Source organism: Arachis hypogaea, chromosome 13 (assembly GCF_003086295.3).
Source record: "Arachis hypogaea cultivar Tifrunner chromosome 13, arahy.Tifrunner.gnm2.J5K5, whole genome shotgun sequence".
Taxonomy (NCBI): Eukaryota; Viridiplantae; Streptophyta; class Magnoliopsida; order Fabales; family Fabaceae; genus Arachis; species Arachis hypogaea.
Genome location: NC_092048.1, coordinates 77,856,232 through 77,865,707, shown reverse-complemented (window position 1 = coordinate 77,865,707; position 9,476 = coordinate 77,856,232). Strand labels below are relative to the sequence as shown.

At 41.4% G+C, this 9,476-nt stretch overlaps 1 non-coding gene across 1 annotated transcript; it reads left to right on the top strand.

Moving 5' to 3' along the window:
• The first annotated feature begins 8,801 nt into the window (after positions 1-8,801).
• Positions 8,802-8,909, top strand: LOC112738829 (small nucleolar RNA R71). The gene has a single exon (XR_003169784.1). It is a non-coding gene; the product is annotated as a small nucleolar RNA R71 (small nucleolar RNA).
• Positions 8,910-9,476: the final 567 nt, after the last annotated feature.

The following is a 9,476-nucleotide window of genomic DNA, read 5'->3' as shown; positions in this document are numbered from 1 at the left end:
ACTTCTATGAAGTTGTGGCCAAGAAGAAGGTGATCCCTGAGGTCCCTTTCATGCTCAAAAGGAATGAGTATCTGGAGCTCCGACATGAGATTCAAAAAAGAGGTTGGGAAGTTCTCACCAACCCTATTTAACAAGTTGGAATCTTAATGGTTCAAGAGTTCTATGCTAATGCATGGGCCACCAAAAACCATGATCAAAGTGTGAACCCGGACCCAAAGAATTGGCTTACAATGGTCCGGGGGAAATACTTAGATTTCAGTCCGGAAAATGTAAGGTTGGCATTCAACTTGCCAATGATGCAAAGAGATGCACGCCCCTATACTAGAAGGGTCAACTTTGATCAACGGTTGGACCAAGTCCTCATAGACATATGTGTGGAAGGAGCTCAGTGGAAAAGAGACTCCAAAGGCAAGCCGGTTCAATTGAGAAGGCATGACCTTAAACCCTGGCTAGAGGATAGTTGGAATTCATCCAACGCTCCATCATTTCTACTAGCAACCGATCCAAAGTAACTATAGATCGAGCTATCATGATCCAATGCATCATGATTGGAGAGGAAGTAGAAGTTCATGAGGTCATATCTCTAGAACTCTACAAAGTGGTTGACAAAACCTCCACTTTGGCAAGGTTAGCCTTCCCTCATCTCATCTGTCACCTATGCAATTTAGATGGAGTTGTCATAGGAGAAGACATCCTCATTGAAGAGGACAAACCCATCACTAAAAAGAGGATGGAGCAAATAAGAGAGCCCACTTATGGACCTCAACAAGAGCATGAGGAAGTCCCTCATCATGAAATCCCTGAGATGCCTCAAGGGATGCACTTTTCTCCACAAAACTATTGGGAGCAAATCAACACCTCCCTAGGAGAATTAAGTTCCAACATGGGAAAATTAAGGGTGGAGCACCAAGAGCATTCGATCCTCCTCCATGAAATTAGAGAAGACCAAAGATCCATGAGGGAGGAGCAACAAAGGCAAGGAAGAGACATTGAGGAGCTCAAGCACTCCATAAGATCTTCAAGAGGAAGAACTAGCCGCCATCACTAAGGTGGACCCGTTCTTTAATTTCCTTGTTCTTTAGTTTTCTATTTTTCAAAAATTATCCTTTATGTTTTATTTATGTTTGTGTCTTTACTACACGATCATTGGTGTCTAAGTGTCTATGCCTTAAAGCTATGAATGTCCTATGAATCCTTCACCTTTCTTAAACAAAAAATGTTTTAATTACAAAAGAACAAGAAGTACATGGTTTCGAATTCTATCTTGAAATTAGTTTAATTATCTTGATATGGTGATAATACCTTTTGTTTTCTGAATGAATACTTGAACAGTGCATATTTTTGATATTATTGTTTATGAATGTTAAAATTGTTGGCTCTTGAAAGAATAATGAAAAAGGAGAAATATTATTGATAATCTGAAAAATCATAAAATTGATTCTTGAAGCAAGAAAAAGCAGTGAAGAATAAAAGCTTGCGAAAAAAAATGGCGAAAAAAATAAAAGAAAAAGAAAGAAAAAGAAAAAGCAAGCAAAAAAAGCCAATAGCCCTTTAAACCAAAAGGCAAGGGTAAAATAAAAAGGATCCAAGGCTTTGAGCATTAATGGATAGGAGGGTCCACAGGAATAAAATCCTGGCCTAAGCGGCTAAATCAAGCTGTCCCTAACCATGTGCTTGTGGTGTGAAGGTGTCAAGTGAAAAGCTTTAGACTGAGCGGTTAAAGTCGTGGTCCAAAGCAAAAAGAGTGTGCTTAAGAGCTCTAGACATCTCTAATTGGGGACTCTAGCAAAGCTGAGTCACAATCTGAAAAGGTTCACCCAGTTATGTGTCTGTGGCATTTATGTATTCGGTGGTAATACTGGAAAACAAAATGCTTAGGGCCACGGCCAAGACTCATAAAGTAGCTTTGTTCAAGAATCGACATACTGAACTAGGAGAATCAATAACACTATCTAAATTCTGAGTTCCTATAGATGCCAATCATTCTGAACTTCAAAGGATAAAGTGAGATGCCAAAACTGTTCAGAAGCAAAAAGGCTACAAGTCCCGCTCATCTAATTAAAGCTAATTTTCATTGATAAGTTTGGAATTCATTGTATATTGGTGCACGAAATTGTGATATCCAGGCTCGAACAATCCCTGGCAACGTGAGCAACTTGGTATGCGTAATCGTGATTACACTTTAATTATGTAAAATTCATGGCTCTTTCTTTCCCTGGCAATGGCGCCAAGAACATGGTGCCAATACCATGGTTCACAACTTCGATACAACTAACCAGCAAGTGCACTGGGTCGTCCAAGTAATACCTTACGTGAGTAAGGGTCGAATCCCACGGAGATTGTTGGTATGAAGCAAGCTATGGTCACCTTGCAAATCTCAGTCAGGCAGATATAAAATAATCATGGAGTTTTTGAATATTATATAATAGAATAGGGATAGAGATACTTATGTAAATCATTGGTAGGAATTTCAGATAAGCGAATGGAGATGCTTTTCGTTCCTCTGAACCTCTGCTTTCCTGCTATCTTCATCCAATCAGTCTTACTCCTTTCCATGGTTGGCTTTATGTGATACATCACCACTGTCAATGGCTACTTTCGGTCATCTCTCGGGAAAATGATCCAATGCCCTGTCACGGCACGGCTAATCGTCTGGAGGCATCACCCTTGCCAATGGCTTCATCTTATCCTCTCAGTGAATAATATGCTCACGCACCCTGTCACGGCACGGCTATTCATCTGTCGGTTCTCGATCATGCTGGAATAGGATTTACTATCCTTTTGCGTCTGTCACTAACGCCCTGCAATCGCGAGTTCGGAGCTCGTCACAGTCATTCAATCATTGAATCCTACCCGGAATACCACAGACAAGGTTTAGACCTTCCGGATTCTCTTGAATGCCGCCATCATTCTAGCTTAAACCACGAAGATTCTGGTTAGGAGATCTAAGAGATATTCATTCTAGCTTATTTCATGTAGAACGGAAGTGTTTGTCAGGCACGCGTTCATAATGGAGAAGGATGATGAGCGTCACACATAATCATCACCTTCATCATTCTTGGGTGTGAATGGATATCTTAGAAGAGAAATAAGAAGAATTGAATAGAAAACAGTAGTACTTTGCATTAATCTTTGAGGAACAGCAGAGCTCCACACCTTAATCTATGGAGTGTAGAAACTCTACCGGATGAAAATACAAAAGTGAAGGTCCAGGCATGGCCGAGATGGCCAGCCCCCTAAAGCGGTATCAATAGTCTCCTCAGATGAACAATGGATTAAAACTGAGACCAAAGATATCTAATACAATAGTAAAGGGTCCTATTTATAATAAACTAGTCACTAGGGTTTACATGAGTAAGTAATTGATGCATAAATCCACTTCCGGGGCCCACTTGGTGTGTGTTTGGGCTGAGCTTGAGTGTGGCACGTGTAGAGGTCCTCCTTGGAGTTGAATGCCAGTTTTAGTGCCAGTTTGGGCGTTCAACTCTGGTTTTGGCTCCTTTTCTGGCGCTGGACGCCAGATTTGGGTAGAAAGCTGGCTTTGAACGCCAGTTTACATCTTCTATTCTTGGCCAATGTATGGACTATTATACATTGCTGGAAAGCCCTGGATGTCTACTTTCCAACGCAATTGGAAGCGCGCCATTTCAAGTTCTGTAGATCCAGAAAATCCACTTTGAGTGCAGGGAGGTCAGAATCCAACAGCATCAGCAGTCCTTCTTCAACCTCTGAATCTGATTTCTGCTCAAGTCCCTCAATTTCAGCCAGAAAATACCTGAAATCACAGAAAAACACACAAACTCATAGTAAAGTCCAGAAATGTGAATTTAACATAAAAACTAGTGAAAACATCCCTAAAAGTAACTAGATCCTACTAAAAACATACTAAAAACAATGCCAAAGAGCGTATAAATTATCCGCTCATCACAACACCAAACTTAAATTGTTGCTTGTCCCCAAGCAACTGAAAATCAAATAGGATAAAAAGAAGAGAATATACTATAAATTCCAAACTATCAATGAAGCATAGCTTCAATCAAATGAGCGGGACTTATAGCTTTTTGCCTCTTGAATAGTTTTGGCATCTCACTTTATTCATTGAGGTTCAGAATGATTGGCATCTATAGGAACTCAGAGTTCAGATAGTGTTATTGATTCTCCTAGTTCCGTATGGTGATTCTTGAACACAGCTTTTTTATGAGTCTTGGCCGTGGCCCTAAGCACTTTGTTTTCCAGTATTACCACCGGATACATAAATACCACAGACACATAATTGGGTTAACCTTTTCAGATTGTGACTCAGCTTTGCTAAAGTCCCCAATTAGAGGTGTCCAGGGTTCTTAAGCACACTCTTTTTTTGCTTTGGACCTTGACTTTAACCGCTCAGTCTCAAGTTTTCACTTGACACCTATACGCCACAAGCACATGGTTAGGGACAGCTTGGTTTAGCCGCTTAGACCAGGATTTTATTCCTCTAGGCCCTCCTATCTACTGATGCTCAAAGCCTTGGGATCCTTTTTATTGCCCTTGCCTTTTAGTTTTAAGGGTTATTGGCTTTTCCTGCTTGCTTTTTCTTTCTATTTTTTTTTCGCCTATTTTTTTTCTTTTTTTTTTCTGCAAGCTTTGTTCTTTGCTGCTTTTTCTTGCTTCAAGTATCATTTTTATGATTTTTCAGATTATCAAATAACATGTCTCCTAGTCATCATTCTTTCAAGAGCCAACATATTTAACATTCTTAAACAACAACTTCAAAAGACATATGCACTGTTCAATCATACATTCAGAAAACAAGAAGCATTGTCACCACATCAATATAATTAAACTAAGTTCAAGGATAAATTCGAAACTCATGTACTTCTTGTTCTTTTGAATTAAAACATTTTTCATTTAAGAGAGGTGATGGATTCATAGGACATTCATAACTTTAAGACAAAGTTACTAACTACTAATGATCATGTAATAAAGACACAAACATAGATAAGCACATAACATAGAAAACGAAAAACAGAAGAAAGAAGAACAAGGAATGAATCCACCTTAGTGATGGTGGCGTTTCCTTCTTGAGGAACCAATGATGTCCTTGAGCTCTTCTATGTCTCTTCCTTGTCTTTGTTGCTCCTCCCTCATTGCTTTTTGATCTTCTCTTATTTCATGAAGCATGATGGAGTGCTCTTGATGTTCCACCCTTAGTTGTCCCATATTGGAACTCAATTCTCCTAGGGAGGTGTTGATTTGCTCCCAACAATTTTGTGGAGGAAAGTGCATTTGAGGCATCTCAGGGATCTCATGGAAATGAGCTTCTTGCGCCTCTTGAGCTCCATGACTGGGCTCTCTTGCTTGCTCCATCTTTTTCTTAGTGATGGGCTTGTCCTCTTTGATGAGGATATCTCCTTCTATGTCAATCCCAGCTGAATTGCATAGGTGGCAAATGAGGTGAGGAAAGGCTAACCTTGCCATAGTGGAAGACTTGTCAGCCACCTTGTAGAGTTCTTGAGGTATAATCTCATGAACTTCCACCTCTTCTCCAATCATGATGCTATGGAACATGATGGCCCGGTCTATAGTAACTTCAGACCGGTTGCTAGTGGGAATGATTGAGCATTGAATGAACTCTAACCATCCTCTAGCTACAGGCTTGAGGTCCAATCTTCTTAGTTGAACCGGCTTGCCTTTGGAGTCAATCTTCCATTGAGCTCCTTCCACGCATATGTCCATAAGGACTTGGTCCAACCTTTGATTAAAGTTGACCCTTCTAGTGTAGGGGCGTTCATCTCCTTGCATCATGGGCAAGTTAAACGCCAACCTCACATTTTCTGGACTAAAATCTAAGTATTTCCCCCGAACCATTGTAACATAGTTCTTTAGATCCGGGTTCTTACTTTGATCATGGTTCTTGGTGATCCATGCATTAGCATAGAACTCTTGAACCATTAGGATGCCGACTTGTTGGATGGGATTTGTTAGAACTTCCCAACCTCTTCTTTGAATTTCATGTCGGATCTCCGGATACTCATTTCTTTTGAGTTTGAAAGGGACCTCAGGGATCACCTTCTTCTTGGCCACAACATCATAGAAGTGGTCTTGATGGGCTTTGGAGATGAACCTTTCCATCTCCCATGACTCGGATGTGGAAGCTTTTATCTTCCCTTTCCCTCTTCTAGAGGATTCTCCGGTCTTGGATGCCATCAATGGTAATGGAAAAACAAAAAGCTATGCTTTTACCACACCAAACTTAGAATATTGCTCGCCCTCGAGCAATAAACAACAGAATAGAAGAAGAAGAAGAAGAAATATGGAGAGGGAGAGGGAGATGTGGTTTCGGCCAAGAGGAGTGTAGAGGGGTGTGTTGTGTGTATTTGATGAAGAATGGAGGTCTTTATATAGGGAAGGGAGGGGGGGTTAAGGTTCGGCCATATAGGTGGGTTTGGGTGGGAAATTGGTTTTGAATTTTGAAGGTAGGTGGAGTTTAAGAGGTAGGTTTATGGGGAAGAGTGGATGGATGTGAGTGGTGAAGAGGTGATGGGGAAGAGAGTTTGAGGTGATTGGTGAAGGGTTTTTGGGGATGAGTGTTTATGGGGTTGTGTGAAAGAGAGTGGTGAGAAGAAGTGAGTGGAGGTAGGTGGGGATCCTGTGGGGTCCACAGATCCTGAGTGGATCTTGTGGGGTCCACAGATCCTGAGGTGTTCAAGGATTTACATCCCTGCACCCATTAGGCATGTAAAAATGCCTTTGTACCCAACTCTGGGCCTTCAGCGCGAGGTTGGTGGCCATTTTGGGCGTTCAACGCCCATTTGTGTGCCATTTCTGGCGTTGAACGCCAGAACCATGCCTGTTCTGGCGTTCAGCGCCCAGAAGCTGCCCATTTTGGGCGTTCAGCGCCAAAACCATGCTCTGTTCTGGCGCTGAACGCCAGACAGATCTCCTCCAGGGTGTGATTTTTCTTCTGCTATTTTTTATTCCATTTTCAATTTTTATATTTATTTTGTGACTCCACATGATCATGAACCTAAGAAAACATGAAAAACAATAAAAATAAGAATTAGATAGACATTGGGTTGCCTCCCAACAAGCGCTTCTTTAATGTCAATAGCTTGACAGTGGGCTCTCATGGAGCCTCACAGATGTGCAGAGCTTTGTTGAGACTCTCCAACACCAAACTTAGAGTTTGGATATGGGAGTTCAACACCAAACTTAGAGTTTGGTTGTGGCCTCCCAACACCAAACTTAGAGTTTGACTGTGGGGGCTCTGGTTGACTCTGCTTGGAGAGAAGCTTTTTCTGCTTCCTCTCCATGGTTGCAAAGGGAGATCTTTGAGTTTTAAACACAAGGGAGTCCTCATTCCATTGAAGGAATATTTCACCTCTGTCAACATCAATCACAGCTCTTGCTGTGGCCAGGAAAGGTCTTCCTAGGATGATGGATTCATCCTCTTCCTTTCCAGTATCTAGGACTATGAAATCAGCAGGGATGTAAAGGCCTTCAACCTTTACTAACACGTCCTCTACTTGTCCATAAGCCTGTTTTCTTGAGCTGTTTGCCATCTCTAGTGAGATTTTAGCAGCTTGCACCCCATAGATTCCCAGTTTCTCTATTACAGAGAGGGGCATGAGGTTTATTCCTGAACCAAGGTCACACAGAGCTTTAAAGATCATAGTGCCTATGGTACAGGGTATTATGAACTTTCCAGGATCCTGTCTCTTCTGAGGTAATGTCAGTTGATCCAGATCACTCAGTTCATTGATGAACAAGGGAGGTTCAACTTCCCAAGTATCAATGCCAAATAATTTGGCATTCAGCTTCATGATTGCACCAAGAAACTTGGCAGTTTGCTCTTCAGTAACATCCTCATTCTCTTCAGAAGAGGAATACTCATCAGAGCTCATGAAGGGCATAAGGAGGTTCAATGGGATCTCTATGGTCTCTAGATGAGCCTCAGAGTCCTTTGGTTCCTCAGAGGGAAGCTCCTTATTGACCACTGGACGTCCCAGGAGGTCTTCCTCTTTGGGATTCACGTCCTCTCCTCTCCTCACAGGTTCGGCCATGGTGCTTATGTCAATGGCCTTGCACTCTCCTTTTGGGTTCTCTTCTGTATTGCTTGGGAGAGTACTGGGAGGGATTTCAGTGATCCTTTTACTCAGCTGGCCCACTTGTGCTTCCAGATTTCTAATGGAAGACCTTGTTTCATTCATGAAACTTACAGTGGCCTTAGATAGATCAGAGACTAGATTTGCTAAATTAGAAGCATTTTGTTCAGAGTTCTCTGTCTGTTGCTGAGTTGATGATGGAAAAGGCTTGCTATTGCTAAACCTGTTTCTTCCACCATTATTAAAGCCTTGTTGGGGCTTTTGATCCTTCCATGAGAAATTTGGATGATTTCTCCATGTTGAGTTATAGGTGTTTCCATAAGGTTCACCTAAGTAATTTACCTCTGCTATTGCAGGGTTCTCAGGATCATAGGCTTCTTCTTCAGAAGATGCCTCTTGAGTACTGTTGGATGCAGCTTGCATTCCATTCAGACTCTGAGAGATCATTTTGACTTGCAGAGTCAATATTTTATTCTGAGCCAATATGGCATTCAGAGTATCAACCTCAAGAACTCCCTTCTTCATAGGCGTCCTATTGCGCACAGGATTCCTTTCAGAAGTGTACATGAACTGGTTATTAGCAACCATGTCAATGAGTTCTTGAGCTTCTGCAGGCGTTTTCTTTAGGTGAATGGATCCACCTGCAGAAGTGTCCAGTGACATCTTTGATAGCTCAGATAAATCATCATAGAATATATCCAGGATGGTCCATTTTGAAAGCATGTCAGAAGGACACTTTTTGGTCAACTGTTTGTATCTTTCCCAAGCTTCATAGAGGGATTCACCTTCTTTCTGTCTGAAGGTTTGAACATCAGCTCTAAGCTTGCTCAGCTTTTGAGGAGGAAAGTACTTGGCTAAGAAAGCCGTGACCAGCTTATCCCAAGAGTTTAGGCTGTCTTTGGGTTGAGAATCCAACCATAATCTAGCTCTGTCTCTTACAGCAAAAGGGAAAAGCATGAGCCTGTAGACTTCAGGATCTACTCCATTAGTCTTAACAGTATCACATATCTGCAAGAATTCAGTTAAGAACTGAAAAGGATCTTCAGATGGAAGTCCATGAAACTTGCAGTTCTGCTGCATCAGAGAAACTAATTGAGGTTTCAGCTCAAAGTTGTTTGCTCCAATGGCAGGAATGGAGATGCTTCTTCCATGTAAATTGGAATTAGGTGCAGTAAAGTCACCAAGCATCTTCCTTACATTATTATTATTTTCGGCTGCCATCTCCTCTTCCTGTTCGAAAATTTCTGAAAGGTTATCTCTGGATTGTTGTAATTTAGCTTCTCTTAATTTTCTCTTCAGAGTCCTTTCAGGTTCTGGATCTGCTTCCACAAGAATGTTCTTATCCTTGCTCCTGCTCATATGACAAAGAAGAAGGCACAAAAAAATAATAAT